Source organism: Anolis carolinensis, chromosome 2 (genome assembly GCF_035594765.1).
Source record: "Anolis carolinensis isolate JA03-04 chromosome 2, rAnoCar3.1.pri, whole genome shotgun sequence".
In the NCBI taxonomy this organism is placed as follows: domain Eukaryota; kingdom Metazoa; phylum Chordata; class Lepidosauria; order Squamata; family Dactyloidae; genus Anolis; species Anolis carolinensis.
The window spans coordinates 18,881,307-18,909,231 of NC_085842.1; the positions used below are offsets into that span (position 1 = coordinate 18,881,307).

Consider the following 27,925-nt stretch of genomic DNA (forward strand, 5'->3'; position numbering starts at 1 on the left):
GGGACTCGGGGCCGCTTACATGGGGCTAAGCCCGGATAAAACAAACAAACCAAAAATAAAATAACATCAGAAAATACAAAACACGAGAATTAAAATGAACATTTTAAAATATAAAAATAATAAACATCAGAAAAACATGGATTTGGCACCCAAGTAAAGAGGGTAGAATGAACTGGGTAAGGTGCAACGAGTAAATATTGTAAACCAGATAGTTAAAAAGGTGCTACCGTCAATAGGGAAGCAACTTGGGATGGGGTGGACCATGTGACTATAATAAATAGGTGGGGCGTAATAAAGTGCAACAGATGAGGAAATGGTCATAGATACAAAGACTATAATGGAGATGGGGAACTCATTCTCCAAAAGCCTGTTGAAAGAGCCAGGTTTTAAGGCTCTTCCTAAATACTGCCAGAGTGGAGGCTTACCTAATCTACCTGGGGAGAAAGTAAAATGTCTCTATGCCCCAAACTAATCAGAAAGCTTGTATTTATTATCCAAACATTTGGATTTTTACTCTACACAGACACATCTATTCCTCTACTTTACAAAATCCAAGGGCTTCAGTTTTACAAAACATATCCAGTTATCACTTGGCCTATCATAGATTCAAATACTCATAATATAGAACACAATACATTCTAAAATAATACAAAGACTCCTGTTTTTCAATTTTTTGTGGATTAGTATAATGCCAGGAGCAAGAAAACGGCCAGTATATTCTAGCCAAAGGGTACAATTTGTACATCGAGGGAAATAATAGTGCAAACATCTTTTCCTTTGGCTTGGCCTCAATAGAAGCACTTTCTTCAATTCTGGAATCCTGGCTGAAAAACAAAATTCACAAACTGGAACTTTGCAACCAAAGTGGTAAAGGAACTGGAAACTAAGCTCAGAGGTGTTGGGGGAAACTACCCAAAATATGTATCACAGCATCCAAAATACAAACGGGATGCTAAATGTTGAGCAGTCAGCTCACAGCAAGCAAAGTGCCGTGTGATGTGGCTGCAAAGAATTTAGAGCTTTGGAAAGCAAAGACACAGAGTCCTGACTTTAAAAATCACAAAAGGTTTATTTAAATGTTAAAAAATAACTCCATTTCTTCATAGTGAAAAACTGGGTCTGAACTACTATTAACACCCATCTCTTCTAAGGTTTTAAAGAGTGGGGAAAAACACCAACCACTACATCCCTCCTGACACACACGCAGAGATAGATCTCAATTCACACAGCACACACTAAGATGGAAGAGTAGAAGTCAGAAATAAAGATTTGCAGTAGAAAAATATCCATTCTACACAACCAATGAGAATGAGAGTAGAAACAGGGGAGAAAGCAAAGAGTTACATTCCAACTGTCATACAGGAGACAGGGAAGAAGGGAAACCTCAGCCTATTCTAAGCTAACTGACCTGTTCCTCTTTCAGGACTAGAGACTTGGGCAGTGTGGGGTTGAATAAGAAGAACAGTTGATGGAAGTATGGGTGTTTTTTTCCAGAAAAGGTGGCATGACAATCATATTTAACCCTTGCTTTCTGCTGCTCCAGAGAACAGGACCTCCAACTTAGGGATTCAAATGATAAGAAAGGGAACTCTACCAAATCTTCGGCAGAACCTCTCAAATTGACATGTTTGAAATCTAATGTTTCCCCACAATTGCTGTTTTTCAGCCTGTGTGTATTCTCTGGTGTCTGTTAAGAGATGAAGTCTGAGTAAAACATTTTCCACATTTGTGGCATTTGTATGGTTTCTCTCCAGTGTGAAGTCTTATGTGCTTCAGCAAGGATGAACTCTCAGCAAAACATTTCCCACAATGCTGGCATTGGTAGGGCTTCTCTCCAGTGTGATGTCTTTTGTGCCTCATAAAGCTTGAACTGAGAGTAAAACATTTCCCACACTCCTGGCATTGGTATGGCTCCTCTCCTCTGTGTAGTCTTTTGTGACTCACCAAGTATGAACTGTACACAAAACATTCCCCACACTCCTGGCATTGGTATGGCTTCTCTCCTGTGTGGAGTCTTTTGTGCCTCAACAAGTTTGAACTTTCAGCAAAACATTTCCCACACTCCTGGCATTGGTATGGCTTCTCTCCTGTATGGAATTTTTTGTGTCTCACCAATTTTGAACTATAAGCAAAACATTTCCCACACTCCTGGCATTGGTATGACTCCTCTCCTCTGTGTAGTCTTTTGTGACTCACCAAGTATGAACTGTACACAAAACATTCCCCACACTCCTGGCATTGGTATGGCTTCTCTCCTGTGTGGAGTCTTTTGTGCCTCAACAAGTTTGAACTTTCAGCAAAACATTTCCCACACTCCTGGCATTGGTATGGCTTCTCTCCTGTATGGAATCTTTTGTGCCTCACCAATTTTGAACTACAAGCAAAACATTTCCCACACTCCTGGCATTGGTATGGCTTCTCTCCTGTGTGGAGTGTCTTGTGAAGCACTAGTGCCCTATTTTGAGTAAAACACTGCCCACATATATTGCATGTGTAGGGCCTTTGGCTGACAGAATCTCCATCTTCTCTGCGGTTTTGCTGGTGTCTAGGAAGACCCCCATCGTGTCTGAAATGCTTCCTGCGTTTGGTGCTTGCATTGCTCTTTTTGCGGTTATCTGCTGTGAAGAAGAACAGAAACAATCATGCCTCAGCATGAGTGATAAGTACTCTAGGGAAATGGTATAAGAAGGAGATTGAAATGATCCTCAAAATAACATAGACATGAAGGAAAAATAGATATAAATGCTGTCCTCTCCCCACCTCCTCCTCCTGTTCAGTAAAGATGGACACTGTTTGATGCCTAAAGCAGTGGTTTTCAACCTGTGAGTCCCCAGATTTATTTATTTTATTTACTCTATTTATACCCCACCTCTCTCCACCCAGAAGGGGACTCAAGGCGGCCCAGATGTTTTGGCTTTCAACGCCAAGAAATCCTAATGGCTGGTAAACTGGCTGGAATTTCTGGGAGTTGTAAGCCAAAACACCTGGGGATCCACAGGTTGAGAACCACTGGCCTGGAGCCTCTAAGAGAGAGATGAGTATGATAAGCTCCAGAGCCTACCTGTTGCTCAGCCCAGCCTGGTTTCTTCTTCTGTCTCCTTCTCTCTGGGGAATGGAGGTATTTCCCTTCATGTTCAAATGCTTGCCTTTTTCTCTAGCTTAAGGTTTTACCTTGATACCACCCATTTCACAACCATTCCCAATCAAAGAGGAGAACAATGGTGAAGGCAGAGAAGGGAACAAAAAAAGGAATGTCTTCAGGACTCGGCCAGATGTAGTGACATCCATGTAACATCCCACTTGATATTGGTTTTGTGAGAAGTGACAAGATTGTGCGCCAGAGGTAAGAGCTCCTGGTAAATCCAGATGCCGCAAATACAGAGACTTCTTCGAAATACCATTGTGTGGACTATCCCTCTGTTCATTAAATTGCTCTGGTTCCAATACCTGTATAATTCCGCCCAGCTTTTGCAGGGGAGCTGAAATTTTGTCACATATAGGAATTTAAGGAAGTGGCAGTGGATATATTAGCTATTTCCTAACCTTTAGGGTGGGATAAAGAGAATGTTTCAAAATATGCACTCTATTTGAAACAGCTATATTTCTGCAATTGTGAACCTACCATAAATGACACGCTTACCACTTGAATGAGAGGGGCATAGAGTTTGGTTGCTGCTATATGTGCACAAAAAAACCCAGAGTTTTTTTCATTTGAAACTGCAATTATATCATTTGAAACTGCAATTATCGCCTTCTCTGCTTGTCTTCAAGAAGAAGGAATGGGCAAGAAAGAAGATATACTTTTGTGATGGACAGCATATGCATGAAGTAATGCAAAGGACTAAGTGTAAGTGTCTACAGGAAGACTGTGACTATTTGTGTTGAAGTTGCTGTATTTGTATTTTGGGACTCTGATACTCAAGAGTAAACTGTAAATTCTTCATTCATCTATTTTGTATTGCTCATCATTTTTTGGATTAAGTCTTCTCCTGGTGTGCTCGCTGGCCTGCACACATAAACAAACCGCAACATTGGGGACCCCCAGTGATTGAGATGATTTCAGAAATTACTTCCACCAGAGAGCTGCTGATTAGGATACTGCATTTTAAACTAGAAATCCCCATCGATGAGGGAGCCTTACCAAGAGAGTCCACAATCCCATGAATCTCCTCCATGATCTCCACGTGCAAGCCTTTCTGATCAGGAGTCAAGAGAACCCACTCCTCTGGGGAGAAATGAACAGCCACCTCCTCAAAGGCGATGGGGCCCTGGTGAAAAAAGGAAACATTTCCTTCTTACATTGGGATAATCAAGGAAAATAATTACAAGAATCTCTTTGAAATCATTTATGTTTCGGTTGGTTCAATCTTTTCTTTTTCTACAGATGTTTGATGACTGAGCCTGGAATAAAAGACACCCAGGCAGCTCCAGCCCTCCTCTCCCAGGAATCCTTCTGCTTACCTGATTCAATTCCACTCCATCACAAAGGGGAAGAAACGACTGAGGATTCGGCATCGACATCATTCCAGCCCCTGGGAGAGAGAGCAAGGAGTGGAAACCTGACATGTCACAGAGATTACAATTACAGTCCTAAAAAGAAACGTATGAGGAAAGAAACCTATGAACACAGGAGCAATTGACTAAAGTTATTCTTGCTGTCTGTTTGTATTCCAGCTCTCTTTCAGGGCTCATCTTAGCCTGGAAATGGAATGCCTTGCCGCCCTATATGAGAGCCATGCGTGTGTTAGGGCCTTTTACCCTAGCACTCAAACCTGGCTCTTTACTAGAGCTTTTAATCTATGTTAATTTTATCAATATTTGTATGTATGTATTTTTATCCTTTAGAATTTTATCTTGTAAATCGCCTAGAGCATCGTGGATGGAGGGCGATTAATAAGTAATTAAATTATGATGATGATGATGATGATGATGATGATGATGATGATGATGGAAAGACATTGAAAGATTGAATTTTCAGTCAGATCCAACTTTAGGCTAATGTACAAGTCCTGCAAGAAATAAAACGGCAAATCACACTGAAATTACACTTTTTGAAACCAAAGGCCTACAAATATACTCATCTCAAGGCCAAATGATCCTGGATGTGCAAAATTTCAATCTCAAAACGATTGTTGATGAGCTACAATCCCCCAAGGGGGAATTTACACAGACATAAAAAACAAAACACCCCAAAGGGTTCTTCCTTACCCTGCAAGGCTGCAGCCCCATCTCCTTTCTGCCTGAGCTCCTTCTGCTGGAGGCTCTCAGTGGTGTCTGATGGAGATTTCTCTGATTCAGAGACATCAGGGTGGACTTCAATGCAGGTATTTTGGGCCTGAAAGAGAAGAGAGTATTCCAGAAGTAGTATGGCGAATGTTCACAGACTTATAGACTTTTTAAAAATAATACCTCTGAGATGGCAAAATAGTTAGAAACAAATGTCATAGTCCCCCTCCCATCATTATCAGTATTACATCTGGAGGTCAACAAATTTGAAAATAGAAGCAACCAAGTTTATAGCAAATACAGAGGTGACAGCAGGAGGGGCAGAGCAGGTGGGGAAAGGGGCAGAGGAAGCAGAGTCCGGCTTATTTCTCTCATAGGTCCCATCTTGGAAGAAAGGCAGGATGTACGTTTAATCTTTCCATCAGTCGCATGGTTAGTGGAACCAAGAGGAAATGCTCTCACCTGGTCTTCCTGCCTCTTGTCCTCTGCCCGACTCAGGAGGAAGCCTTCCGCCAGGGCCACCGCCTGGGAAGAGGTCTCTGCCCCACACTCTCGGACCCAGCTCCCCATCTCTGGGGGCAGGAGGCTCAGGAACTGCTCCAGGATCACCAGGTCCAGCATCTCCGCCTTGGTGTGTTGCTCTGGCTTCAACCACTGGCGGCAGAGATCATGGAGGCGGCTGCAAACTTCTCTGGGTCCCTCACCCTCTCGGTAGGAGGACTGCCTGAACTGCTCGCACTGTATGTCTGAGCTATAAAGGTCCACATTCAGGAACTTATGTGTAGCTTGTTCCCAGGATGCCCCACTGCTCCCAAGTCCTGCTTCAGCTCCAGGTGAGTTGGGTCTCTCCATGTTGGAACCACTGTTTGATGAAGAAGCAAACTGGACCCAAGATGCTCTTCCTCCCTCTTCTCTCAAGGGAAAAAATCCCTCAACAGACTCCACTCTGAAATTCTCAGCCAACCATCACATTTCCACTGTGAAAGAAAGGCAGAGTTAGATAACAGGTGTAACAGAAAGCATTATTTTATTGGTAAATTTTGCCTATGTTATTTAATGTTGATTTAGAGATAGGAGTGGACAGAAGTTAGCTCCTGATGATTGGCCATGTGTCACCATGGTAACGTAGCTGCTTCGGTAGAAATGTAACAATTTCTAAGCTAGTGAAAGGGGCGGAGCTAGCTGGAGGAGAAAAAGGAGGAATTGTTAAAAAGAAAAGGGAGTCAGATCTGGGTTTTCTAGTGAGGTAGAACGTTAAAAAACAGGAATAGGGGAGAGACAAAGTTTCAGTCAAGTGGTTAATGTTGAAGGATGAAAGATATGTTTGATATTGTATATATGTGAAACTGAAGAAGTAAACTAATGACACAAGTTACGATTGTTGGACTGAAGTAACCATAAATAAATAGTTCTCTGTTTCACATAAAGAAAGTGCTTCTGAGTGGTAAATTGCTTGACTTAGTATCAGTAGAAGATTTGTCTCAAATATTGCCCCTCAGTGACACATCATATTGTACATGCACACGTACAGACTCAAGGGTTTATAACTGGCAGTGGCTGGGATCCTGAAAGGATTGCCCCCTGCCTGTTTATGAAGAGGACTCTTGCAACAGGCTTCTTGAGACTTATTATTGCAGAGAATAAAAAAAAAACAAGCCCTTTACTGATTTAAGAATAAACTAATGCTGGGCCCTCTTGGGCCTTTGCTTCTCCGGCCTCCAGACCCACCTGGCCTCCCACTGAGCTCCCATTCAGTCCCAACCCAGACTCTCTCCCCATGATTCCTGCCACTGACGCCACATAATCCATAGCCTTTCCTGTCCAGAAAACTAACCTTACTTTGATTAATTGCAATCTCCACTCACTCCAAGATCTTTCCAACCATTACATTACGGTATCTGGTTCTTCAACCGCCTCCTCCCGGCTTCCTTCCTGCCTCCTTCCTGCCTCTCTAGGAATCCAGCCTCGCTCCCCTTAACCCTTCCTCGCCCCTTCAGCGCCAGGGCTGCCTCACAAGCATTGACCTGTCCAGGTAATTATACAAATCATTCAATGTTTTGATCAGAGCGGGGATGTGGGAGGCCTTGCAACACTCTCAACTGCATCCTTCAATGGGAAGCTTCTTCATTATCACCAGACTAATTTTCATCAATGCAAACAGTGGTTTTCTGCAGCCACTGGAAAGTGACATTTCACTGGCTATTTATATGAAGCCACTTAAATGGTCTATATCCTCAGAGCCTTTCCACATTGCCATACAAAGTCCAGATTATCTGACTTGAATTTGATTATACAGCAGTATAGACTCCTATAATGTAGATTAACTGGTTTGATAAACTGGAATATACATAATTTTTGATAAACTGGAATATACGGCAGTCTGACTCCCCCTTTCTACAGTAAAGTCTCACTTATCCAAGACTCGCTTATCCAAGGTTCTGGATTATCCCAGGCATTTTTGTAGTCAATGTTTCCAATATATCGTGATATTTTGGTGCTAAATTCGTAAATACAGTAATTACGACATAACATTACTGCGTATTGAACTATTTTTTCTGTCAAATTTGTTGCATAACATGATGTTTTGGTGCTTAATTTGTAAAATCGTAACTTAATTTGATGTTTAATAGGCTTTTCCTTAATCCCTCCTTATTATCCAAGATATTCGCTTATCCAAGCTTCTGCCGGCCCGTTTAGCTTGGATAAGTGAGACTCTACTGTACTGTGTTGTCGAAGGCTTTCATGGCCGGGATCACAGGGTTGTTGTATGTCTTTAGGGCTGTGTGGCCATGTTCCAGAAGTATTCTGTCCTGACATTTCGCCCACATCTATGGCAGGCATCCTCAAAACCTCTGAGGATGCCTGCCATAGATGTGGGCGAAACGTCAGGAGAGAATACTTCTGGAACATGGCCACACAACCCAAAAGACATACAACAACCCTCTACTGTACTGTGTACTGTCCAGTGTCTCCACTCATTCCTGGAGGGTCGATCCCAGATGGTGTCAATGGGGGACGCCTGCTTTGCCCCACAACCGTTGACTTGTGGGGTCCCGCAGGGTTCTGTACTGTCTCCCACATTGTTTAATATTTACATGAAGCCACTGGGAGAGATCATCAGGAATTTCAGGGTCCGGTGTCATCTGTACACAGATGATGTCCAGCTCTGTCACTCCTTCCCACCTGTCACTAAGGAGGCTGTCCAGGTCCTGAACCGGTGCTTGGCCGCTGTGTCGGACTGGATGAGGGCCAACAAATTGAAACTGAATCCAGACAAGACAGAGGTCCTCCTGGTCAGTCGGAAGGCCGAACAGGGTATAGGGTTACAGCCTGTGCTGGATGGAGTCACACTCCCCCTGAAGGCGCAGGTCCGCAGTCTGGGAGTGATCCTAGACTCATCGTTGAGCCTGGAGCCCCAGGTCTTGGCGGTGGCCAGGGGAGCCTTCGCATAGCTAAAATTTGTGCGCCAGCTGTGCCCATACCTTGAGAAGCCAGACTTGGCCACGGTGGTCCATGCTAGTTACATCCCGAGTAGACTACTGCAACGCACTCTACGTGGGGCTGCCTTTGAAGACTGTTCGGAAGCTTCAATTAGTCCAACGGGAAGCTGCCAGGTGTACAGAGAGCGCACTACTCCTCTGTTACGCCAACTCCACTGGCTGCCGATCAGCTACCAAGCACAATTCAAAGTGCTGGCTTTAACCTATAAAGCTCTAAACGATTGTGGCCCAGCTTACTTGTCCGAATGTGTCTCCCGCTAGGACCCACCTCGAAGCTTAAGATCTTCAGGTGAGGCCCTGCTCTCGCTCCCGCCAGCCTCACAGGTGCGGCTGGCGGGGACGAGAGACAGGGCCTTTTCAGTAGTGGCTCCCCGCCTATGGAACGCCCTCCCAAGCAAAGTCAGGCAGGCTCCCTCCCTCTTATCCTTGCCTAGGAAATTTAAGACCTGGTTGTGGGACCAGGCCTTCGAACAACAATAGCAGCATTAAGTATTATGATGTGTGCTGGAACTCAGTTTGATAGACTCGTATTTCTATATCTTCCTGCGCCTATCTGCTATTTAGTATTGTATTTTATTACTGTTGTTGTAATTAATTAGTTAACTCTACTGTAGTTGTCTGCGATTAGATAACAATAACTTTGTTCAATTCTGGAATCCTGGCTGGAAAACAAAATTCAGAAACTGGAACTTTGCAACCAAGGTGGTAAAAGAATTGGAAAAGGTGTTGGGGAAAACTACCCAAAAATATGTATCACAGCATCCAAAATACAAACGGGATGCTAAATGTTGAGCTCACAGCTCACAGCAAGCAGAGCGTGAAGTGCCGTGTGATGTGGCTGTAAAGAATTTAGAGCTTAGGCAAGCAAAGACGCAGAGTCCTGACTTTAAAAATCACAAAAGATTTATTTAAATATTAAAAAAAACTCCATTTCTTCATAGTGAAAAACTGGGTCTGAACTACTATTAACACCCATCTCTTCTAAGGTTTCAAAGAGTGGGGAAAAACACCAACCACTACATCTCTCGTGACACACACAGCACACACCGAGATGGAAGAGTAGAAGTCAGAAATAAAGATTTGCAGTAGAAAAATATCCATTCTACACAACCAATCAGAATAAGAGTAGAAACAGAGGAGAGAGCAAATAATTACATTCCAACTGTCATAGGGAGACAGGAGAGACGCTTACTGACCTGTTACTCTTTCAGGACTTTTCAGGACTAGAGACTTGGGCAGTGTAGGGTTGAATAAAGGGAACAGTTGATAGAAGTACATATGGGTTTTTTTCCAGAATAGGTGGCACGACAATCATATTTAACCCTCTGAAGGATTGTCATGGGGAGCTTGCTTTCTTGCTGCTCCAGAGAACAGGACCTCCAACTTAGGGATTCAAATGACAAGAAAGGGAACTTTACCAAATCTTAGGCAGAACTTCTCAAACTGACATGTTTGAAATATTTACCCTGTTTTTAGCCTGTGTGTATTCTCTGGTGCCTGTTAAGGGATGAAGTCTGAGTAAAACATTTTCCACATTTGTGGCATTTGTATGGTTTCTCTCCAGTGTGAAGTCTTTTGTGCTTCAGCAAGGATGAACTGTCAGCAAAACATTTCCCACAATCCTGGCATTGGTTCTCCCCTGTGTGAAGTCTTTTGTGCTTCACCAAAGGTGAACTGTCAGCAAAACATTTCCCACAATCCTGGCATTGGTATGGCTTCTCTCCTGTGTGATGTCTATTGTGGGTCACCAAGTGTGAACTGTAAACAAAACATTTCCCACACTCCTGGCACTGGTATGGCTTCTCTCCCGTGTGGAGTCTTTTGTGGCTCACCAAGGCTGAATTCTGAGCAAAACATTTCCCACACTCCTGGCACTGGTATGGTTTCTCTCCTGTGTGATGTCTTTTGTGGGTCACCAAGTGTGAACTGTAAACAAAACATTTCCCACACTCCTGGCACTGGTATGGCTTCTCTCCCGTGTGGAGTCTTTTGTGGCTCACCAAGGCTGAACTGTCAGAAAAACATTTCCCACATTCCTGGCACTCATATGGCTTCTCTCCTGTGTGGATTCTTTTGTGCTTCACCAAGTCTGAACTGTACGCAAAACATTTCCCACACTCCTGGCATTGGTATGGTTTCTCTGCCGTATGAAGTATTTTGTGCCTCACCAAGGTTGAACTGTAAGCAAAACATTTCCCACACTCCTGGCATTGGTATGACTTCTCTTCTGTGTGGAGTCTTTTGTGCTTCACCAAGTGTGAACTGGAAGGAAAACTCTTCCCACAGTGCTGGCATCTGTATGGTTCCCATCCTGTGTGAAATCCTTCATTTTTCACCAAGTGTGAACTCTGGATAAAAGATTTCCCACACTCCTGGCTTATGAAATCCTCAGTTCCTTCAAAGATTTCTTCTTGGCTCAGTTGTGGCAATTTGTAATCAGCAATACATTTTCCAGATTCTTTCCAATTGAGTTGGCCTTTCCCAGCATGGAGTGTCTTGTGAAGCACAAGTGCCATATTTTGGGTAAAACACTGCCCACATACATTGCATTTGTAGGGACTTTCTCTGGCAGAATCTCCATCTTCTCTGTGGGGTTTTATGTGCCTAGGAGGGCACGCATTGTGTCCCAAATGCTTCCTGCGTTTGGTGCATACATTGCTCTTCTTCCAGTTACCTGCTTTGAAGAAGGACAGAAACAATCATTCCTCAGCATGATTGATAACGACTCTAGGGAAACGGTATAACAAGTTGATTGAAATGATCCTTAAAATAATATAGACATGGAGGAAAATTAGATATAAATGGTGTCCTCTCCCTACGCCTTGTTCACTAAAGATGGACACTGTTTGACTGCCTAGAGCAGTGGTTCTCAACCTGTGGGTCCCCGAGGTTTTGGACTTCAACGCACAAAAATCCTAACACCTGGTAAACTGGCTGGAATTTCTGGGAGTTGTAGGCCAAAACACATGGGGACTCAGGGTTGAGAAGCACTGGCCTAGAGCCTGCCAGAGAGATATGAGTAACATACCTGTTGCTCAGCCCAACCTGGTTTTTTGTCTCCTTCTCCCTGGAGGAATGGATGCCTTTTGCCTTCACCTTCAAATGCTTGTCTTTTTCTCTAGCTTAAGGCTTTACCTTGCTACCACACATTTCACAATCATTCCCTCCTTTTTATTTCTCTCCTCTAACCTCGTTATCTTCCCAGGTTGGATTTTTTTGCTCCAACGTAGAAAGTCCCATACCTAATTTCGTACTGTTGCAGAGATTGTTACCGTTTTCCCTGACAAAGCTGGAATGATACGAGATAGTGACTGTAAAGACAAAGAGGAGAACGCTGATGAATCTAGAGAAGGGAACAAAAATGGAGGGAGACAGAGAGGGAGAGAGTGATCTGGGTTGATGACTCTTGATAGATTTTCCAGGGAGCCCAACTGTGGCAAAGGCGTGTGGTAAGCTTGGACTTGATTCCAATTATGGTAGTCTGAATTGGTGCTAACATTGCCGTTGCTCAGGCACTAAGTCAATATATTATTCTTCATGAAGGTTTGGGCACCTAACTGGTTTTACAAAAACCCTTCCATGTACAGGGTTTTCATTATTTTTTAAAATAATGCAATTCTCTTAAAATGTCTTCATATTTTCCATATGTTTTAGGTTTTGAAACCATTTTATCATTTTCATCATTTTCATTTGTTTTATTAATTTTCATATATTTCTAACATAAATCCTGCCTTGGGGACCCTCAGTGATTGAGATTCTACCAGAGAGCTGCTGATTAGGATACTGCATTTTGAACTAGAAATCCTCATGGATCCTTACCAAGAGAGTCCACAATCCCATGAATCTCCTCCAAGGTCTGCACGTACAAAACTCTCTGATCAGGATTCAGAAGAACCCACTCCTCCAGGGAGAAATGGACAGCCACATCCTCAAAGGCGATTGGGCCCTGGTGGAAAAAGAAAACATTTCCTTCTCACATAAGAAAAATCTCTTTGAAATAATTTACATTTATGTTGGTTCAATATTTTTTGTTTCTACAGATGTTTGATGATTAAGCCTGGAACAAATGGCACCCAGGCAGCTTCAGTCCTCCTCTCCCAGGAATCCTTCCGCTTACCTGATTCAGTTCCACTCCATCACAAAGGGGAAGAAACGACTGAGGATTCAGCAACGACATCATTCCAGCCCCTGGGAGAGAGAGCAAGGTGTGGAAAGCTGATCACATAAACATGTCTCTGCGGTGATAATTACAGTCCTAAAAAGAAACCTATGAGGAAATGACCATACGAACACAGGAGCATTCTTCAGCCCAGGAATATGGAACATTTTGGAGTTTAGGCCATTTTATCTCAAGCAATGCTTTAAGTAGCTTGGATTGAAGCTTGTACTGGGCTTATTATTTCAATTGACTAAAGTTATTCTTTGTTGTCTGTTTATCTTCCAGCTCAGTTTCAGGACTACGACTTAGCTACGACTACTTCTTCTTCTTTTTCTTCACATTATATTATTATTATTATTATTATTATTATTATTATTATTATTATTATTATTATTACAATAATAATTTTATTTCTTTTCCACCTATCCTTGCAGCTGGAGGCGGGTTACAAAACAATTTTTAAAAAACGAACATTGCAATAATTCATCAAATATGCATGTTTCTATAAAAGTTCTATATTAAAACTGCACTTCTATAAAATGCATATTAAAGTACATAAAACAGACATAAAACAAAGAACATGAGTTTAAGATATATACTCACCTCAAGGCCAAATGATCCTGCATATGCACCATCTCAAGCTTACCGTGTGGATATGCTAGAATCTCCGCAAAGGAGAGTTCACACTGGCATAAAACAGGAAAACACCCAGAAGAATTCCTCCTTACCCTGCAAGGCTGCAGCCCCATCTCCTTCCTGCTTGAGCTCCTTCTGCTGGAGGCTCTGGGTGGTGTCTGATGGAGGTTGCTCTGATTCAGAGACATCAGGGTGGACTTCTGTGCAGGTATTTTGGGCCTGAAAGAGCACAGTGTTCCAGAAGTAGTATGGAGAAAGTTCAAAAATATCGCAGACCTATAGACTTGTTTAAAAAGATAACTCTAAGATGGCAACCTAGTTTGAAATAAATGCCACACTCCCCCCCCCCCCTCATTTTCATTGTATTATCTGGGGGTCAACAAATGTGAGTAGAGGAGCAACCAAGCTTACAGCGGACAAGGAGGTGGCAGCAGAGGGGCAGAGCAAGTTGGAAAAGAGGCAGAGAGAGTAGAGTCTGGCTTATCTCTCTCATAGGTCCCATCTTGGAAGAAAGGCAGGACGAATATTTAATCTATCCATCAGTCGCAAGGTTAGTGAAACCAAGAGGAAATGCTCCCACCTGTTCTTCCTGCCTCTTGTCCTCTGCCCGACTCAGGAGGAAGCCTTCCGCCAGGGCCACCGCCTGGGAAGAGGTCTCTGCCCCACACTCTCGGACCCAGCTCCCCATCTCTGGGGGCAGGAGGCTCAGGAACTGCTCCAGGATCACCAGGTCCAGCATCTCCGCCTTGGTGTTTTGCTCTGGCTTCAGCCACTGGCGGCAGAGATTGTGGAGGCAGCTGCAAACCTCTCTGGGTCTTTCTCCTTCTTGGTAGGAAGACTGCCTGAACTGCTTACGCTGTGTGTCTGAACTATAAAGGTCAACACTCAGGAACTTATGTGTAGTTTTTTCCCAGGATGCCCCACTGCTCCCAAGTCCTGCTTCAGGTCCAGGTCAGTTCGGTCTCTCCATGTTGGAACCACTGTTTGATGAAGAAGCAAACTGGACCCAAGATGCTCTTCCTCCCTCTTCTCTCAAGGGAAAGAAATCCCTCAACAGGCTCTACTCCCCTGATAGAAGTCTGGAAGGAGGAGTTAAATTGCAACGAGAGAAAAACAAACAATTGGATAAAATAAATAAATAAAATTAAACATTTATAGATTAAGGAAATGCAACAGAAAATACTTACAAAATGGTACAGAACTCCGGTGCATTTGGCTTATATAACGGAAACCTACCCAAAACAATGATGGCATAATTGTGGGAAAACTGGAACCTATACCCACATGTGGTGGGAATGCAAAAAAATCCAAAGATTCTATAATATAATTAAGAAAGAGATGGAAGAGCTACTGGGGATAAAAATAGACCGGAACAAAACACAATTTTTTGTTCAAAAAACAGAAGGCAATGGGGATCTTAAAGAACGGGAGGAAATAATAAAACATATGCTAGATGCAATTAAAGCCTCCGTTGCCTTAGGATGGAAGGACCAAAAATAATGGGATACAAAAACTTGGTATAAATATTTAGCTGACTACTACTTCAAGACTATATTAGTGAAAGGGAAAGCTACTATAAGTTGGGCCAAGCCAAAAAGACCTGGGAGGCAAAATGGAAGGGCCTCATTTCCAGGATAAAGGGGAAAGATAAATATAAGGAATTAAATAAGATTATCCTCATGATTGAACAACTAAAATAAGCATAGTAAGAGTAATAAGCTGTTCCCAGGGGGAAGAGGGAGGGAGGGAGGGAGGGAGGGAGAAAGAGGGGGACGTATACATGCTCAATTACAGGTAAAGGTAAAGGTTTCCCCTGATGTTAAGTCCAGTCGTGATCGACTATGGCGGTTGGTGCTCATCTCTATTTCTAAGCCGAAGAGCCAGTGTTGTCAATAGACATCTCCAGGTCATGTGGCCGGCATGACTACATGGAGCGCCGTTACCTTCCCGCCGGAGTGGTACCTATTGATCTACTCACATTGGCATGTTGCTAGGTTGGCAGGAGCTAGAGCTAACAGCGGCCGCTCACGCTTCTCCCAGTGATTCAATTTGGGACCTTTCGGTCTGCAGCTCAGTGCTTTAACGCACTTTGCCACCGGGGCTCCTCTATGTGTGTGTACATATTTTTTTATTGTGGGATATATGTGTGTGTGTGTGTACATATATATATATATATATATATATATATATATATATAGCTCCCACACAAAAAAAAACAGGCTGTACTCCAAAATTCTCAGCCAACAATCACATTTGGCTTCTTGAGACATATTATTGGAGAGTTAAAAAAAAAGTCCTTTATTGATTTCAGAATAAACTAATGCTGGGCCCTCCGTTCTCTTGGGCCTCTGCTTCTCCGGCCTCCAGACCCACCTGGTCTCACCAGGCCACCCATTGAGCTCCCATTCAGTCCCAACCCAGACTATCTCAACATGATTCCTGCCACGAATGTCATTTGATCCATAGCCTTTCCTGTCAAGAAAACTAACCTGACACTTGATTGAATGAAATCTCCACTCACTCCAAGATCTTTCCAACCATTACATTACGGGATCTGGTTTTCCAAGCACAGCCCCATTCCCTTTGCCTGCGTGTCCATGTACTACACTCATACTCACCCCTCTGTATCCATGGATTCAACCCCCTTCAGATTGGAAACATTGCTCCCTGCAAAAGCAGGCCTGGCCTTTCTCTTTGCGATTCAAGGGATTCCGTCTCACCAGAAACAGGACAAGAGCAAGGACAGATCTCCAGGCTTTTGGAGGGGAAGGAGACTCCTCAGGAGGAGAGGAGGAGGAGGAGGCCGAGGGAGGAAGGCCTGCTCTGGAGGACTGGGCAACGCCTCCTCCTGGCTTCCTTCCTGCCTCTCTGGGAATCCAGCCTCGCTCTCCTTAACCGCTCCTCGCCCTCTTCAGCTTCACTTCACAAGCCTTGAACTGTCCAGGTCGGAGGTTTCTTCATCCTGTTCAGTGTTTTGATCAGAGCCGAGCTGTGGGAGGCCTTGGAACACTCTCAACTGCATCTTTCAATGGGAAGCGTCCTTATTATCATCAAATTAATTCGCATCAATGTGAACAGAGGTTTCTGCAGCGACTGGAAAGTGACATTTCACTGACTATTTATGTGAAGCCACTCAAATGGTCTATACCAGGGGTCCTCAAATTTTTAAAGCAGAGGCCGGTCCACAATCCTTCAGACTGTGGAGGGGCCGAATTATCATTTGAAGAAGGGGGGAAAAAAACAAATTCCTATTCACACTGCACATGTCTTATTTGTAGTACAAAACAACAACAATGAAATAACAATACAATATGTTGTCGAAGGCTTTCATGGCCGGGATCACAGGGTTGTTGTATGTCTTTCGGGCTGTGTGGCCATGTTCCAGAAGTATTCTCTCCTGACGTTTCGCCCACATCTATGGTAGGCATCCTCAGAGGTTGTGAGGTATGGATAAACTAAGTAAGGAAAGAATATATATCTGTGTAGAGTCCAGGGTGTGGCAAGAGTCCTTTGTCACTGGGAGCCAGCATTAATGTTTCAGTTAATCACCCTAATTAGCATTGGAAATGTTTTGTCTCATGCTTGGGGGCATCCTTTGTCAGTCAAGCCCTCATTGTGTTGGTTCCCATCTACTGTTTTGATTTTGGAGTTTTGTAATACTGGTAGCCAGATTTTGTTCATTTTCATGGTTTCTTCCTTTCTGTTGAAGTTGTCCACATGCTTATGGATTTCAGTGGCTTCTCTGTATCCTCAGAGCCTTTCTACATTGCCATACGAAATCGAGGTTATCTGATTTGAATTTGATTATATGGCAGTATAGACTCATATAACCCAGGCAAGATTCTGGAAAGATAGTTAAGGAAGTGGTCTGCGAACACTTAGAAACAGAAAATAAGACCTAGTAGAGGTTTTGCTGAATTGCTAAATATGATGATAATAATAATAATAATAATAATAATAATAATAATAATAATAAAAGCATAGAATCCAAGAGTTTGGAGAGACCCCTAAGGGCCATCCAGCCCAACCCTTTCTACTATGCAGCAGGACACAATCCAAGTATTCACAACACATGGACAACGTATAAATACTATACAATACTACACAGGGACATAGACCCCCTCTACCCTCACCACGTTCACAGTACACAAACAACCAAATCCATACTAAACATAAAGACAGCCATACAACAGACATTCAATACCACCACTACCTCAACAAGTTCTCACCAACACCACCAGACAACGCCACAGCAACGCGTGGCTGGGCACAGCTAGTTGCTAAATATAAAGCCTCCCCCAAAAGTAAGACCTAGCAAAGTTTTTTTTTTTGGAAGCATGCCTGCCAAACAGAACACCAGAACATGCAGGATTGGTAAATATATGTACCATTGTACCATTATTGTACATGGAAATAATGGTAGTCACAAGAAATTCTTGATAGGATTTCAGTTTGTCTGGTTATGCTGGTTTGTGATGACAACTACGGTACAGTATATAATAAATGTTCATTTTTTTTGTTCAACAATTAATGTGAATTATTCTTCATGGAAAAACAAGACATCACCTGAAAATAAGACCTAGCTCATCTTTGGGAGCAAAAATTAATATAAGACACTATCTTGTTTTCTGGAAACACGGTAGTCAACACGGATTTATCAAAAACAAGTCATGCCAGACTAATCCAATCTCTTTTTTTTTTATAAGAGTTACAAGCTGAGTCGATACAGGGAACGCCGTGGATGTAGCATACCTGGATTTCAACAAGGCCTTCGACAAAGTCCCCCACGACCTTCTGGCAAACAAACTAGTAAAATGTGGGCTAGATAAAACTACAGTTAGGTGGATCTGTAATTGGCTAAGCGAACGAACCCAAAGGGTGCTCACCAATGCGTCGTCTTCATCATGGAAAGAAGTGACAAGTGGAGTGCCGCAGGGTTCCGTCCTGGGCCCAGTTCTGTTCAACATCTTTATTAACGACTTAGACGAAGGGTTAGAAGGCACGATCATCAAGTTTGCAGACAACACGAAACTGGGAGGGATAGCTAACACTCCAGAAGACAGGAGCAGAATTCAAAATGATCTTGACAGATTAGAGAGATGGCCTGAAACTAACAAAATGAAGTTCAACAGGGACAAATGCAAGATACTTCACTTCGGCAGAAAAAATGGAAATCAAAGATACAGAATGGGGGACGATGCCTGGCTCGACATGTGAAAAAGACCTTGGAGTCCTAGTGGACAACAAGTCAAACATGAGCCAACAATGTGTTGCGGCAGCTAAGAAAGCCAGTGGGATATTCGCCTGCATAAATAGGGGTATAGCATCTAGATCCAGGGAAATCATGCTCCCCCTCTATTCTGCCTTGGTCAGACCACACCTGGAATACTGTGTCCAATTCTGGGCACCGCAGTTGAAGGGAGATGTTGACAAGCTGGACAGTGTCTAGAGGCGGGCGACTAAAATGATCAAAGGTCTGGAGAACAAGCCCTACGAGGCACGGCTTAAAGAGCTGGGCATGTTTAGCCTGCAGAAGAGAAGGCTGAGAGGAGACATGATAGCCATGTGAAGGGAAGTCATAGGGAGGAGGGAGCAAGCTTGTTTTCTGCTGCCCTGCAGACTAGGACACGGAACAACGACTTCAAACTACAGGAAAGGAGATTCCACCTGAACATCAGGAAGAACTTCCTCACCATGAGAGCTGTTTGGCAGTGGAACTCTTTGCCCCGGACTGTGGTGGAGGCTCCTTCTTTGGAGGCTTTTAAGCAGAGGCTGGATGGCCATCTGTCGGGGGTGCTTTGAATGCAATTTCCTGTTTGGCGGGCGGTTGGACTAGATGGCCCATGAGGTCTCTTCCAACTCTATTATTCTAACCCGGTTCAAAGCAAATAATGTGGATTATCTACATTGATAACCTGGATTATATGGCAGTGTATAAGGGGTCTCACTCTCACTTCCCCCTTTGTAGTTGTCTCCCATTAGATGATAACATTATTACATCAGTGTCAGGAGCGACTCAAGAAACTGCAAGTCGCCTCTGGTGTGACAAATAAATAAATAAATATTTTTTTACTCTACACAGACATATATATTTCCCTACTTTGCAAAATCCAAGGGCTTGTATTTTGCAAAAAATATCCAATTATCACTTGGCCTATCATAGATTCAAATACTATTTATTTATTTATTTCCATCATTTCTACCCCGCCCTTCTCACCCGAGGGGACTGTACATTCTAAAATAATACAAATTTTTTGTGGATTAGCAGTGTGGCAGGATCAAGAAAACGACCAGTATATTCTAGCCAAAGGGAAATAATAGTGCAAACATCTTTTCCTGTGGTTTGGCCTCAACAGAAGCACTTTCTTCAGTTCCGGAATCTCGGATGAAAAACAAAATTCACAAACTGGAACTTTGCAACTAAGGTGGTAAAGGGGCTGGAAATTAAGCTCAGAGGTGTTGGGGGAAAATACCCCAAAATATACAGCAGAACATCCAAAATACAAACAGGATACTAAAAGTTGAACAATCAGTTCACAGCAAGCAGAGCGTGAAGTGCCTTGTGGTGTGGCTGTAAAGATTTTAGAGCTTAGGAAGGCAAAAATGCAGAGTCCCGATTCTAAAAATCACAAAAGGTTTATTAATATGTTAAAAAAATAATAACCACATATCTTCATAGTTAAAAACTGGATCTGAGCTACTCTTAACACCCATCTCTTCTTAGGTTTCATAGAGGGGGAAAACACCAACCACTACATCTCTCCTGACAGACATTCAGAGAGATCTCAATTCACACAGCACACACCAAGATGGAAGACTAGATGTCAGAAGTAAAGATTGTAGTAGAAAATATCAATTCTACACAACCAATCAGAATGAGAGTAGAAACAGAGAGGAGACAGCAAATACAATAGAGTGTCAATTATCCAACATAAATCGGCCAGCAGAACGTTAGATAAGCGAAAAAAATTGGATAATAAGGAGGGATTAAGGAAAAGTCAAATTGCGTTATGATTTTTCAAATTAAGCACCAAAACTTCATATTTTATAACAAGTCTGCCACTTGTTTGGAAGTGCAGCTGCACTTGTGTAGTTGTTGGGCATATTGGCCCGCTGCGTGTTGCTGCCTAGAAACACAGCTGTGGATCTGGGTGGAATGCAAACTGTGTTGGATAATACAGAATGTTGGAAAAGCGAAGGTCTGATAAGTGAGACTCTACTGTAGTTACATTACAACTGTCATACAGGAGATGGGGCGGGGGAGGAAACCCTCAGCCTTTTCTAAGTTAACTAAGTTGTTCCTCTAACTTGTTCCTAGAGACTCGGGCAGTGTGGGGTTAAACTCAAATAAGAGGAAAAGTTGATTGAAGTATTTATGGTTTTTCTTTTTCAGAATAAGTGACATGACAATCATATTTAACCCTCTAAAAGATTGTCATGGGAAGCTTGCTTTCTGCTGTTCCAGAGACAGGACCTCCAACTTAGGGATTCAAATGACAGGAAAGGGAACTCTACCAAATCTTTGGCACAACTTCTCAAACAGACATGTTTGAAATCAAATGTTTACCCACAATTGCTTTTTTTGGCCTGTATGTATTCTCTGGTGCTTGTTAAGTGATGCAGCCTGAGTAAAACACTTTCCACATTTGAAGAATTTCTATGGTTTCTCTTCAGTGTGAAGTATTTTGTGCTTCAACAATGATGAACTGTCAGCAAAACATTTCCCACAATCCTGGCATTGGTATGGCTTTTCCCCTGTGTGACGTCTTTTGTGCCTCGCCAAGTTTGAACTCGCAGCAAACCATTTTCCACACTCCTGGCATTGGTATGGCTTCTCTCCTGTGTGATGTCTTTTGTGGCTCACCAAGTGTGAACTGTAAGCAAAACATTTCCCACATTCCTGGCATTGGTATGGTTTCTCTCCTGTGTGATGTCTTTTGTGGCTCACCAAGTGTGAACTGTAAGCAAAACATTTCCCACACTCCTTGCATTGGTATGGCTTCTCTCCTGTGTGGAGTCTTTTGTGTTTCACCAAGTCTGAACTGTACACAAAACATTTCCCACATTCCTGGCATTGGTATGGCTTCTTTCCTGTGTGGAGTCTATTGTGTCTCACCAATTGTGAACTGTAAACAAAACATTTCCCACACTCCTGGCACTTGTATGGCTTCTCTCCTGTGTGGAGTCTTTTGTGCTTCACCAAGTCTGAATTGTACGCAAAACATTTCCCACACTCCTGGCATTGGTATGGGTTATCTGCCATATGAAGTATTTTGTGCCTCTCCAAGGTTGAACTGTAAGCAAAACATTTCCCACACTCCTGGCATTGGTATGGTTTCTCTCCTGTGTGGTGTCTTTTGTGGCTCATCAAGTATGAATTGTGAGCAAAACATTTCCCACACTCCTGGCATTGGTATGGTTTCTCTCCCGTGTGGTGTCTTTTGTGGCTCACCAAGTGTGAACTGTAAGCAAAACATTTCCCACACTTCTCACATTGGTATGGTTTCTCTCCTGTATGAACTCTTTTGTGCCTCACCAACTCTGAATTGTAAGCAAAACATTTCCCACACTCCTGGCATTGGTGTAGCTTCTCTCCCTTGTGGGATCTCCAGTGCTCTATAACTTGTGTATTCTGAGTAAAGCGTTTTCCACATTTCTGGCACTTGTATTTCATCAATTGTGAACTGTAAGCAAAACACTTCTCACACTCCTGGCATATGTATGGTTCCTGTGCTGTGTGAAATCTCTCATGTTTCACCAAGTGTGAACTCTGGATACAAGATTTCCCACACTCCTGGCTTATGAAATCCTCTGTTTCTTCAAAGATTTCTTGTTGGCTCAGATCTGGCAATTTGTAATCAGCAACACATTTTGCTGATACTTTCAATTTACAATGTCTTTTCCCAGCACAGAGTGTCTTGTGAACTATAAGTCCCATATTTTGGGTAAAACACTGCCCACAAACATTGCATTTGTAGGGCCTTTCTTTGACAGAAACTCCGTCTTCTCTATGGGTTTGCTGATGTGTAGGAAGGCCCCCATTGTGTCCGAAATGCTTCCTGTGTTTGTTGCATACATTGCTCTTCTTCCAGATATCTGGTGTGAAGAACAAAGACAGAAAAAAAATCATTCATCAGTGTGAGTGATAAGGACTGTAGAGAAATGGTATAAGGAGATTGAAATGATCCTTAAATTAACATAGACATAGAGGAAAATAAGATATAAATGCTGTCCTGTCCCCACCCTCTGTTCAGTAAAGATGACTGTTTGACTGCCTGGAGCCTCTAAGGCAGAGATGAGTAACATATTCCATAGGCTACTTGTTGCTCAACCCAGCCCAAAACTTTCTCCTTCTTTCTGGGGAAATTGAGGCCTTTTCCCTTAAAATTCAAATGCTTGCCTATTTCTGTGCCTTAAGACTTGCTACCACCCATTTCACAATCGTTCCCTCCTTTTTATTTCTCTCCCCTAACTTTCAGTTCTCTCTTCCCATGTTCACTTAATGTTGGATTTTTCTGCTCCAACATAGAAAGTCCCATACCTAATTTCGTAGTGTTGCAAAGATTGTTACCATTTTGCCTGACAGAGCTGGAAAGATACAAGATAGTGACTGTAAAGACAAAGAGGAGAACAATGATGAAGCCAGAGAAGGAAACAAAAAATGGAAGGAGAGGGAGAGGGAGAGAGTGATCTGAGATGATCACTCTTGATAGATATTCCAGGGAGCCCAATTGGGACAAAGGCATGTGGTATGCTTGGACTTGATTCCAGTTATGGAAGTCTTCCTACTTGAGTCCGAATTGGTGCTAACACTGCAGCTGCTCAGGCACCAAGTCTATACATTATTCTTCGTGAAGGTTTAGGCATCTAACTGGTTTTATCAACACCCTTCCATGTACAGTAGAACCTCTGTAGTCCGAGTTAAACGGGCAGACCTCATCTCGGTCAACCCGGATCACTCGGACTACCAGGCCCAGGCGCCCACTGAAGGGAAAAGTTTCCTCCCTTCGGCGGGTATTTGGGCCTTTAGAGAAGCTCTTGCCCCTTTGGAAGGTGCCCCGTACGTGTTGCTAGGTAGCTTGCTATCTACGGGGCACCTAGCCAGCCAGCGAGCAGGTGAACGAAGAGGGCCTTTGCGGCCCTCCTTCTTCATCTGCCCACCCGTGCCTCGGCTTCTTCACCACACTGGGGCCAGCAGCACCGGTTCCTGGCCTGGTGGAGGAGCGAGAGAGAGAACCCACCCTCCATCCCTCGCTCACTCACTCTTCCGGCTGGATTCTGGCAGCACTGGGATCTGGTGGGTTGAAGGGGGGAGGGGCTTGGCTTGGATTTCCTGGACGCTCCAACGAGCGGGCTCGATTTAGCGGGGTTTTACTGTACATTGTTTTAATTCTTTTTGAAATATTGCAATAAAAATGTTTTATCATTTTCATCATTTGTATTTGTCTTATCGGTTTTCCTGTATGCCCCTCTCAGATCTCTATATGGAGAGTAGAATATTAAAATCCCCAACAAGTCATTACACAGACATCAAATATGAAGGAAGTAAAACATGAAAGCCACAGTGCCACCTGAGGCCCCAGGAAAGTTTAAAAAGTAGGTTTGGGACAAGAGGGGAAGCTGTAATCGTTTCTGAAACATGTCATCGTGAAATAGCAAATCAGCTGAAAGAAAAAGAAGGGAGATTTTTCTCTGTATCATAAAGACTAAGGGATCCATATATTACTAATATGTCATATGTTTCAAACATAAGCTCTGCCTTGCAGACCCTCAGTGATGGAGATGCTTTTGGAAATTACAGTATTTCCACTGGGGAGCTGCTGATTGGGATACGACATTTTGAACTAGAAATCCCCATCAATGAGGGAGCCTTACCAAGAGAGCCCACAATCCCATGAATCTCCTCCATGATCTGCACGTGCAAGACTTTCTGATCAGGATTCAAGAGAACCCACTCCTCCGAAGAGAAATGAACAGCCACATCCTCAAAGGTGATTGGGCCCTGGTGGAAAAAGAAAATATTTCCTTCTCACATAAGGGATCAAGAAAAATAAGTACAATAATCTCTTTGAAATGATTTACGCTTCTGTAGGTTCAATCTTTTCTGTTTCAACAGATGTTTGATTATTAAGCCTGGAACAAATGACACCCAGGCAGCTCCAGCCCTCCTCTCCCAGGAATCCTTCTGCTTACCTGATTCAGTTCCACTCCATCACAAAGGGGAAGAAACGACTGAGGATTTGGCAACACCGTCATTCCAGCCCCTGGGAGAGAGAGCAAGGTGTGGAAAGCTGACAAGTTACAGAGGTTACAATTACAGTCCTAAAAAGAAACCTATAATGATATGGCCGGCCCTATGAACACAGGAGCTCTCTCCAGCCCAGGTTTAGGACTTTTTATCTCCACCAGTGCTGTGAGTAGGTTGGATTGAAACTAGTATTGGGCTTGGTATTTCAATTGACTAAAGTTATTATTTGTTGTCTGCTTGTTTTCCAGCTCAGTTTCAGGGTTTATCTTAACTTCGGGCCCCACCTGGGAAGACACTTAAGGGCTGAATTTTCAGTCTGATTCATTTTTAGGCTAAAGCATAAGTTTTACAAGAAAGAAAACTGCAGGTCACACTGAAATTATACCACTTGCAACCAAATACCTATTCTACCACGCCTACTCCTACTAATTATAACAACAACAACAATAATAATAATTTTATTTCTTACTCGCCTCTCCATGCAGCTCGAAGTGGGTTACAAAACAATTTTAAAAACACTAACATTGTAATAATTCATCAAATACACATATTTCTATAAAAGATCTATATTAAAACTGCATTTTTATAAAATACATATAAAAGTACATAAAACAAACAACACATAAAGCCATGAGTTTAAGATATATACCCATCTAAAGGCCAAATGATCCTGCCTATGCACCTTCTGAGGCCCAAACTGGATGTGCTACAATCCCCACAAAGGGGAGTTCACACTGGCATTAAACACCAAAACCCGCAGAAGAATTCCTTCTTACCCTGCAAGGCTGCAGCCCCATCTCCTTCCTGCTTGAGCTCTTTCTGTTGGAAGCTCTGGGTGATGTCTGATGGAGGCTGCTCTGATTCAGAGACTTCTGTGCAGATATTTTGGGCCTGAAAGAGCACAGAGTATTCCAGAAGTAGTATGGAGAAAGTTCAAAAATATTACAGACATATAAACTTTTTAAAAAGAATAATACAGAGATAGCAACTTAGTTTGAAATGAATGCCACATTCCCCCTCCCATCATTCTCAATACTTTTTCTTTTTCGTTGTTTATTCATTCAGTCGCTTCTAACTCTTTGTGACCTCATGGAGCAGCCCACGCCAGAGCTCCCTGTTGTCTGTCACCACCCACATATCCAGTCGCTTCAAGGATACTATCCATCCATCTTGCTCTTGGTCTGGAGGTCAACAAATTTGAGTATAGAAGCAGCCAAGTTTACAGCGGATATGGAGGTGACAGCAGGAGGGGCAGAGCAGGTGGGGAAAGAGGCAGAGGGTTCAGAGTCTGGCTTATCTCTCCCATAGATCCCATCTTGGAAGAAAGGCAGGATGAATATTTAATCTCTCCATCAGTCCCAAGGTTAGTGAAACCAAGAGGAAATGCTCTCACCTGTTCTTCCTGCCTCTTGTCCTCTGCCCGACTCAGGAGGAAGCCTTCCGCCAGGGCCACCGCCTGGGAAGAGGTCTCTGCCCCACACTCTCGGACCCAGCTCCCCATCTCTGGGGGCAGGAGGCTCAGGAACTGCTCCAGGATCACCAGGTCCAGCATCTCAGCCTTGGTGTGTTGCTCTGGCTTCAGCCACTGGCGGCAGAGATCGTGGAGGCGACAGTAAGTCTCTCTGGGTCCTTCTTCTTGGTAGGACGACTGTCTGAACCGCTGGAGCTGTATGTCAGAGCTATAAAGGTCAACACTCAGGAACTTATATGTAGTTCTTTCCCATAATTGCCCTCTATTCCCAAGTCCAGTTTCAGGTCCAGGTGAGTTCGGTCTCTTCATGTTGGAACCACTCTGATGAAGAAGCAAGTTGGACCCAGGATGCTCTTCCTCTTTTCTCAAGGGAAAGAAATCCCTGAACAGGCTCTACTACAAAATTCTCAACCAACCATCACATTTCCTCTGTGAAAGAAAAGCAGAATTAGACCACAGGTTACTTGAGACGTATTACTGGAGAGTAAAAAACCCAAGCCCTTTATTGATTTCAGAATAAACTAATGCTGGGCCCTGCTTTCACTCTGTTTCTCTGGCCTCCAGACCCACCAGACCCACCAGGCCTCCCATTTATATATATATAATATATAAATGTATGTGTGTGTGTGTGTGTGTGTGTGTGTATATATATATATATATATATATATATATATATACACACACACACACACACACACACATACACAGCTAGTGTATATATAAAAGTAAAAGTAAAGGTTTCCCCTGATGTTAAGTCCAGTCGTGTCCGACTCTGGGGGTCGGTGCTCATCTCCATTTCTAAGCCAAGGAGCCGGCGTTGTCCGTAGACACCTCCAAGGTCATGTGGCCATGGGCATGACTGCATGGAGCGCCTTTACCTTCCTGCCGGAGTGGTACCTATTGATCTACTCACATTTGCATGTTTTCGAACTGCTAGCTTGGCAGAAGCTGGAGCTAACACCAGGCGCTCACTCTGCTCCCCGGGTTTGAATCTGGGACCTTTCTGTCTGCAAGTTCAGCAGCTCAGTGCTTTAACACACTGAGCCACCAGAGGCTCCATAAATGTCCATAAATGCACATTTTTATTGTCAGGATGAGACAGGGGGCGAAGGAAAGAAGCGGGTCCTGAAGTGATCTAGGTATCCTACAACCCCCGGGGTAACTACCCCGGTTTTTCATGCAAATATTTCAGGATAAACTAATGCTGGGCCCTCTTGGGCCTTTGCTTCTCCGGCCTCCAGACCCACCTGGCCTCCCATTGAGCTCCCATTCAGTCCCAACCCAGACTCTCTCCCCATGATTCCTGCCACTGACGCCACATAATCCATAGCCTTTCCTGTCCAGAAAACTTAACTTCATGCTTGATTAAATGAAATCTCCACTCATCCCAAGATCTTTCTAACCATCACATTACGGTATCTGGTTTTTCAGCCACAGCCCATTCACTTTGCTTGCGTGTACATGTATGTGTACATATATTCGCACCTCTGCATCCACGGATTCACAAGATCTCCAGGCCTTTGAAAGGGGTCTGGGAATGAGACTCCCCAGGAGGAGAGGAAGGCTGCCCAAGAAGAAGAAGAAGAGGAGGAGGAGACTGATCTTCCACACATCCCTTCCTTCCTGCCTCTCTAGGAATCCAGCCTCGCTCCCCTTAACCCTTTCTCGTCCTCTTCAGCTCCAGG

General features: G+C 43.4%; 1 pseudogene; it reads right to left on the reverse strand.

Annotated features, from left to right (window-relative positions):
- Window positions 1–1,049: 1,049 nt before the first annotated feature.
- On the reverse strand, window positions 1,050–27,877 carry LOC100556077 (zinc finger protein 208-like; annotated as a pseudogene).
- Window positions 27,878–27,925: the final 48 nt, after the last annotated feature.